The 7,656-nt window shown below is 33.4% G+C and overlaps 1 protein-coding gene across 3 annotated transcripts in view; it reads right to left on the bottom strand.

Annotated features, from left to right (window-relative positions):
• Positions 1-3,494: 3,494 nt before the first annotated feature.
• Positions 3,495-7,656, bottom strand: part of LOC150090726 (tripartite motif-containing protein 2-like) — a 158,611-nt gene continuing 154,449 nt past the window's right edge. For all 3 annotated transcript variants that reach the window (XM_090372350.1, XM_090372356.1, XM_090372361.1), the window contains one exon: positions 3,495-4,131. The gene's annotated coding sequence lies outside the window, so the exon portion shown is untranslated. The remainder of the gene's footprint in view (positions 4,132-7,656) is intronic.

Below are 7,656 nucleotides of genomic sequence, written 5' to 3'. Positions count from 1 at the left end.
CAAGAAAGGAAGCTTATACAGCACCAGTCAAAAAAAAAAACTTCCCACCTCACCTGTCCATTCTTTCTAATAGTTTATCTAGTTCTTCCTTGAATTTATTCAAACTATTCACCTCTACAATGCCAGATGGAAGTTTATTTTGACAATCGACTACTTGCAGGCTGAAGACAATTTCACACAGCGATCCTGCAACCATCCTTTCCCAACTTCAATTCATGCCCCCATCTGAGCAAGGGGAGGATGTCATCAGCATTGAGCTTGCTCAATCTATTCAGAGCCTTAAACACCTCAATGAATCACCTCACAGATGCCTAATCTCGAGACACTTCAATTTACAGAACTAAAGCCTTTACTGCTAACAGTGCCCTTTTGTTCCCCCTCACTAATTTCACCACCCTTCTCTGCACCTGTTCAAACATATCCACATCCTTCATAAAACGAGGCTTTCAGACCTATATGCAGTCTAGAATCCTCATTTAGAACAAAGAATAAGGCAATGGTTAGAATAAGGTTTACAATAAGTTTACATTGGCCTAACCATTGCCTTATTCGAAACTCTTTTGTGGCTGGAGATCCCTTGTGCTTCCTCTGCATGCTTTCTAATTTGGATTCAGGATTATAAAAATACAGCTAAGTTTCATCTTCAGTCACCAAACAGTATAAAAATCTCTGCATTACCAAGAATTAATTTTAAATTCTCTTTTGACAACTCCATCCCTTTGATGTTTGTTGTGGGTGGGAAGGTTTCTGGTAAACTGCCATGCACAAACTTTGAACATCACCAAATGCTCATGTGTTACTGTTAATATGCTTCTATGGGAAATGGTAATTTTTTTTTTTTTTTTAAGTTCAGACACTAATTCTTCTGTTTTCTAGAATTTTTTCTTCAAAAATGGCAACTGTTTCAGTATTGATTGCTTCAGATGGCCAACCAGCCCTTGTATCACCCTCAACTGAATATCGTCCTCTTTTGAACCCTGCTGAGAATCTTGCAACAGTAGTAATCGGTTAATACTTTCCCAAACACTGTAGTCACTCTTTCATGGATTTCTTTAGCATTTCTGCCTCTTTGGTCAAAAAATTTGATTACTGAAAGACACTTGATTTTTTGGATATTCATTCTTCTCCCACCTACTGAGAGCAAAAATAAATTTTAGAAACTGCATCAGACACTACATACAATATTTTTCAGTTATTTTAAGACATTGAGCTATAAAAATAATCTATTCTATAATTTATTAATATATTTTATATACCCTGTTCTCAGAACAGTTTAATCACCCTGGGTAGCTTTGTTCTATTTAGTACAGTTGCACAATTTTCTTCATACATGTGTTTCTGTTATTAGTACAACAGTATTCTGTAAATTTTATTTCATCCTTTATTTGAAAAATTAAGCAAAATGAAAGTTTGTTGACAAATACATTAAGTATGGATTTAACACTTAGATGATTTATAGAGCTTCTTAATGTACCATTATGTAATCGACTTAATAATGAAAATTGATAAGAGCTTAATTGATGTACTCACCCCAATTGATCTGCTTAGTTACATGGTATTGAAGTGGAAATGAAGTTTAAAATAAGTTAAAATAAATAAATACGGAATTGTTAAAACCTGTATTTAAAATTTGCTCAAGGAAGAGGTGCACTACCTCGTCCCTGGTTGTCATTTATAAAATATTAATATGAGAACAAGGTGAAGCCAATAGTCACAACGAGCGACTTTTGTGTAAAACATCTTCGGTTGGCAATGATAGGAGAAAAGGAATTGTGTATTTGTATTTAAAGAATTCCTATGTTCCCATAATGCATTTCGAGACATGTGGGAACCATGTGTGCATAAGGTTCCAGGCTGGTGAAAGGTTGGTTGGCAGTTTTGTGTTTAGAATGTTAAATTTAGTGTTATGGTGACACCATTCTATGACAAACGCTTTGTGTTGAAAGATTTTGTAACTAGATCCTAATTTAATAATTGCAATGGCTGAATCGAACTTACACAACACATACACTCTCACAACCACAATTCCCTAATCGATTCAGCCATTGCAATTATTAAATTAGGATCTAGTTACAAAATCTTTCAACACAAGGCACTTGTCATAGAATGGTGTCGCCATAACACTAACGTGTGGGAACCTTACGCATGTAAGGTTCCCACATGTCTCGAAATGCATTATGGAAACAGGAATTCTAGGAATTCTTTAAATACACAATTCCTTTTCTCCTATCATTGCCAAACTTGTTCTCATATTAATATTTTATAAATGACAACCAGGACGAGGTAGTGCTTCTTCCTTGAGCAAATTTTAATTACAGGTTTTAACAATTCCGTATTTCTTTATTTTAACTTATTTTAAACTTCATTTCCACTTCAATACCATGTAACTAAGCAGATCAATTGAGATGAGTACCGTCAATTAAGCTCTTATTGCTATTTTCATTATTAAGTATGGATTTATTTGTTAATTATATAGCAGGAGCAGAAAGACCAAATGGATCACGTGCATGGAATTTCTTTCTAATGACTCCCTGAAACTAAATAAATTGCAATGTTATTTAAATACTGAACACAATTTAAGAAGAGTGACATGCATTTGTTTTATTTGGTGTAATATGAAAATAGCTTTCATTTCACGAATTTGATGTCACACTTTCATAATTGTTTCTCAGTGGAAGACTTGCTTCCCCAGTTGTTCTCAAGTTATAACTTGGTTTTCAAGGTCTTATTGAATTGTTAAAATGGCTCACATTCTCAGAAAGGTCAGAAACTGCTGGTTTAGCAATACGTGCAATTCCTTGGTATTCACAAATTTCCATTTCTGAGGCTAGACTTGCAAGTATTGATGTAATTGATTGGTTAAAATACAATTGAGTAATACATTAAAAATTTACATTTTATTTCTTTTACATACTTTATACTTTCCTCTCTCTCTCTCTCTCTCTCTCTCTCTCTCTCTCTCTCTCTCTCTCTCTCTCTCTCTCTCTCTCACTCACTCACTCACTCTGTCTACCTATTTCTGGACCAAACTTGCTATTGCAATTACTATCAACTTAAAGAGCGAATGGCGAGTGAATAAAATCTATGGATTAAAATTCATTGACCCTTGCCTAACATTATCTATTATGTTTGTTATTTGGTTTTTAGGAGCACTAGCAACTAAGGCCATATTGCTCTGGGATATGCGGTGGTCATTCCCTGACCTTTCCGCATCCTCCGTATTTGGTGGTGATGGGTTCGAACCCCGGTCTAATCAAGAAGCGTGTGCTACGCACTGCTGCTCCTTCCCACCTGGCTACGGAGGCGCCACATTATCTGTAAACAACCCTGCACAGCTATTTTCCTTGGTAAAAACAAACTATTAATTTATGTTCTTTCAATCCATCTTTGATATACAGAAGTGGCTCATGGAAACAAACGATGCTGCTTTATAGGTGTGATGGATTTTGAGGTGATGAAAAATCTAATGGTGAAGCAAAAAACAGTAAAAGCAATAACAAGAAGATTCTTTATTATTTTTTTTTAATCACAGATATCATTTGATGGAAGTTTTTACTAAATAAAGAGTTTACACTGCGTAGCCTACAAAGAATATGTATTTGGTTCTTTGAGCTTGCAACCTCAATGGAAGGCTTTCTGTGGCCCAGCCTACTAACTACAACCCTTGGACTGGGTAACATTGATCTACAGCACATTTTAAACACTGTAATAGAGGAAGCACAAAAGAAAACATTACATAAAACTATCTCATCACATATTTGTATATAAACATGATCTTTGAAATTTTAAATACTGAAAGTGTTTTCTAGTGTAAAAATCAAGTGATCAATTGCATCTGTATTGAAAACGATTGTGTAGCTCACAACGTTTGCTCACTCTTCACATCATGATTTTAATTTTTTCATAAATTGTTGTATTTACTATGACAATTATGAAAGCTCAGACTCATGACAGTGGTAAATGGACGACATGGTGACTACTTTTTCACCAAATTCAAATTGCAGATGGTGATGCTGTGTACATGAACAAAGGACACATTAGTTGTAAAGACTGGTTTTTTAACAGGAAATTACGACTTATGGCCTATGCAAGAGACTTTAAGAAACCATCTTTCCTCCTTTCAATCAGCGACTAGAAAAGCAAAAAAGAAAAAAAAAAAAATATATATATATATATATATAAATAAAATCTGCATTATAAATCAAAATAATTAATTTGTACAGGCAACCCTCATATAACACAATACTTCTACAACACGGTTTCACTCTAACACAATTAATAAATTGCAGCAATCCTTGCACAACATGGTACTTATATAACACAGTTTCACTCTAATGCGGTTTGAGAATTGCAGGAAATTTTGCATAACATTTTTGAGCTTTTGTAAACCCTACTATTATATTAGATGTAATTTCAACATTTCCATTCCTTTTTGTGAATCCCTGCTGTTGACTCACTAGGCATTATCGCCTTCGTGATATTTTTCTAAAGCACATTTCTGGAGGTCACGACCATAAAACAATAAAAACAATTTGCAGTTTCCGGTTTATTGGTCTTTTCTGTTAGCATAATCAATTATAAATGGGTAGTAAACTCGATCTTCTTGCATTTGCTGATAGGAATTCTGTGAGTTTTCATGTTATTATGGTGAAATGTGTTTCTCCCCCTCCATGAAATATTCAATCATTATAAAAAAACATAAATAAATTTTCAGAAACTCATTACTCCATATCTCACTTGTGCGTATCGTGTTTTTTGTTATTAATTGCTTATCAATTTTACTGTTTTAAATTTTACAACCAAAAAAAAAAAAATAAGTGAACAGAAATATCAATTACCATAGTTAGTATGTACATATTACAGTATGTATTAAATAAGCTATGTACATGAGCGTAAATTTATTTTTATTTTGCTAACTGGAAAATATTCTTCCGATTTTCACGTATTATTTAATTTTGTTAATTGGTAATGTAATAAAGTTAAATTTGTGCTTTATTCTTTAAAGTGGTAGTCCACTGTATTTTGTTGGGAGATCCCTGGGTTAGGTTCTGTGCTATTGAACTTGTGCTTGTTTGAGACCATAAAAAATCGTGACTTCAAAGCATGCAGTTTGTGACTTTTAAAGAGAGCAGAAGGTACATGAATCTAGATGCTGCAGAAGAGATTGTGCTTAGCAGCAATGAAGAGGGAGAAAATTAAATGAACATACATTATCTGACATATAAGTATCAAAGTTTGTAAGGTAAGACGTTTGTTTAGTTATTGCTATTTAAGTTACTACTATTATTAAAAATATAGTTAAAATATTAAGTTATTACTGCTATAAAAATTAAGTTTCCAATAGTTATAAAAAAAAAAATGGTATATTTCTGTTAGCTTCTGGAACATAACCCCCCGTTTTGTACTGGTTCTTAGTCCTTTATAACACAGTTTTGCATTACACAATATTTTGTAGGAACCAAACTACAGTGTTATATGAGGGTTACCTGTACTGAGAAGTCACTATCTTCTACAAATAATGGAGAATTTTATTTTCATAACATAATGAAGTCATAGGTGGCAATTCCATTAAATCTATGATGATTAAAAAGTATATTAATAATCTGCAGCAGGGAAAGAGCATAATAGAATGATTCAAAGCTTGCTGTAATGTTTTCCCAGTACTCCAAGATTGTATAGAAATTTAGCCACTAATCACTCATTTGGAAGGCATGAGTTCAAATCCCATTGAAGATGTCAAGAATTCTTAAATTTCTCTTCAATTGGGGCTGTAGTTAGTTGATCTCAGATGGATAGAGCACGGTTTTCCCTTCAAAATGGTCTATGATCACTGATACACTGTAAAATAACAATTGCTGATACACTGTTTTTCTGTAACTCTTCTCAATACAGAAGGTGTCTGAATCAATTTCAAGTTGATGAATGATTTCCATGAAGTAAGGAATGTCCTATCTAGCAGTTTTAATTAGGATGTAGTGTAACTCATAATTTCAGTAAGGACCATAAACTGAGAAACAGTATACAGCAGTATGTTTCTCCATATTACAGGCTAATTTACACTTCTCTGCCTCATTCAAGCCAGATCCTATGTATGTATACTTTATATTAATTAGCATACAGCTGAAGTTTTGATAGTCAGTCAATTCTTTGCTATTAAATAACCAGCATATTTATATTCTAGAATAAGGGTCACCCATTAAAATAGTTTTCTTCTCAGTTCACACAAAAAAAAAAAAAAAGTAACTCATTGTTGGCAATCGTTTTGGCATAAAATTAATTAAACATCAAGTAAATATTATGATAATATAAAGCTGTGTTTAGTATAATGCATGATTGATTAATGCCATGTGTCAAATTAAGGGAACTTAATGTAAGAGAGTAATGTAAAACTAACATAATTATTAATTGGCGGTGCTGCTATATAAAAAGTTCTGAACTTATATGTGCAGTACTAAGTTATAATTGCAGTTTTTAATAAAACAAGATTAAATTTCATTTTTTGATTATCCTATTTTTTTTTTTTTTTTTTTTTTTTTTGTTGATTACAATATGACTTACACTGGTACAGATCGAAAATTTCACTTCTACTACTGTTATCCATTGTTTTTTCTCCTAGTTTGATGGGTCACTTAAGATATAAAAGACAATTTTGATAACCAGAAAGCCTTAATCCCCATGCATGCCAGACAAAGAATCTAATATTAGTATTAGCAGTGACAAATAATGCAAAGAAGTACCCCCCCCCCCAAATAATTTGTCTAATCCTTCCTTAAATTCATTCAAACTACCCACTTCCACAACACCAGATAGAAGTTTGTTCTTACAGTCAATTACTCTCTGGGCTGAAAGCAAATTTTTGCACATCTATCCTACAACTATCCTTTCTTTATTAAATTTTTGTGTCCTTATGTGTGCATTGTCTGAGAAACAGCAAGAATGCCATCAGCCTTTAGTTTAATTATTTACTCAATTACATGGAGGCAAGGGCGTTCCTAGGGTATGTGGTGTCCAGGTGCCAATTGAAATCTGGTGCCCCCCTTTAAAATTTTCTTTTTTACACTGTAGATTGAAATCCATATGCCAATTGAAATCTGGTGCCCCCTTTAAAATTTTCTTCACATATGAAGAAAAGTTTCAGGTTTTCAAGCACCCCTTGAACGTTGTAGCTCGGGTTGTTATTGTTGTTTGTTAGATTTATTGGTGCATCAGCAACTTAGGCTATAATGCACTAATTACTGTCTGATATTTTCTTCGTTTTTCTTACAGGAGATAGGGTTCAGATAAGGTGATATTTATTAATAAATTTTAGAAAAAGAAAAATGTCATCCATGTTCTCTTGATCTCCTAGGACACACTGTAGTGTTAAATGATTGTAATTATGAAAATTAGAGGAAAAAGCTGTTTTCCGTTCTTTTTGATATTGCGGGCATTCTATGATGATATGCTTTACTGTTAGTGGGCATAAACAATTACTGCATTGTGGGAGGTCACTGTTTGTTAGTAGAAAGCAATGAGCGAGGAAAGTATGACCAATGCGTAATCTGGCTAGAATAGTTTCTTCCTTTCTGTTTTGTCTCAGGCTGGATTGCCACTGTTTAGGTTCTCTCTTGATTTCAAAAAGTTTATTATTTGTCTGATCTTTCTACAAGCATGTCG

This window comes from Mastigoproctus giganteus, chromosome 1 (genome assembly GCF_048544385.1).
Source record: "Mastigoproctus giganteus isolate SK-2022 chromosome 1, ASM4854438v1, whole genome shotgun sequence".
NCBI lineage: Eukaryota > Metazoa > Arthropoda > Arachnida > Uropygi > Thelyphonidae > Mastigoproctus > Mastigoproctus giganteus.
This window is presented reverse-complemented; position numbering and strand designations above follow the sequence as displayed.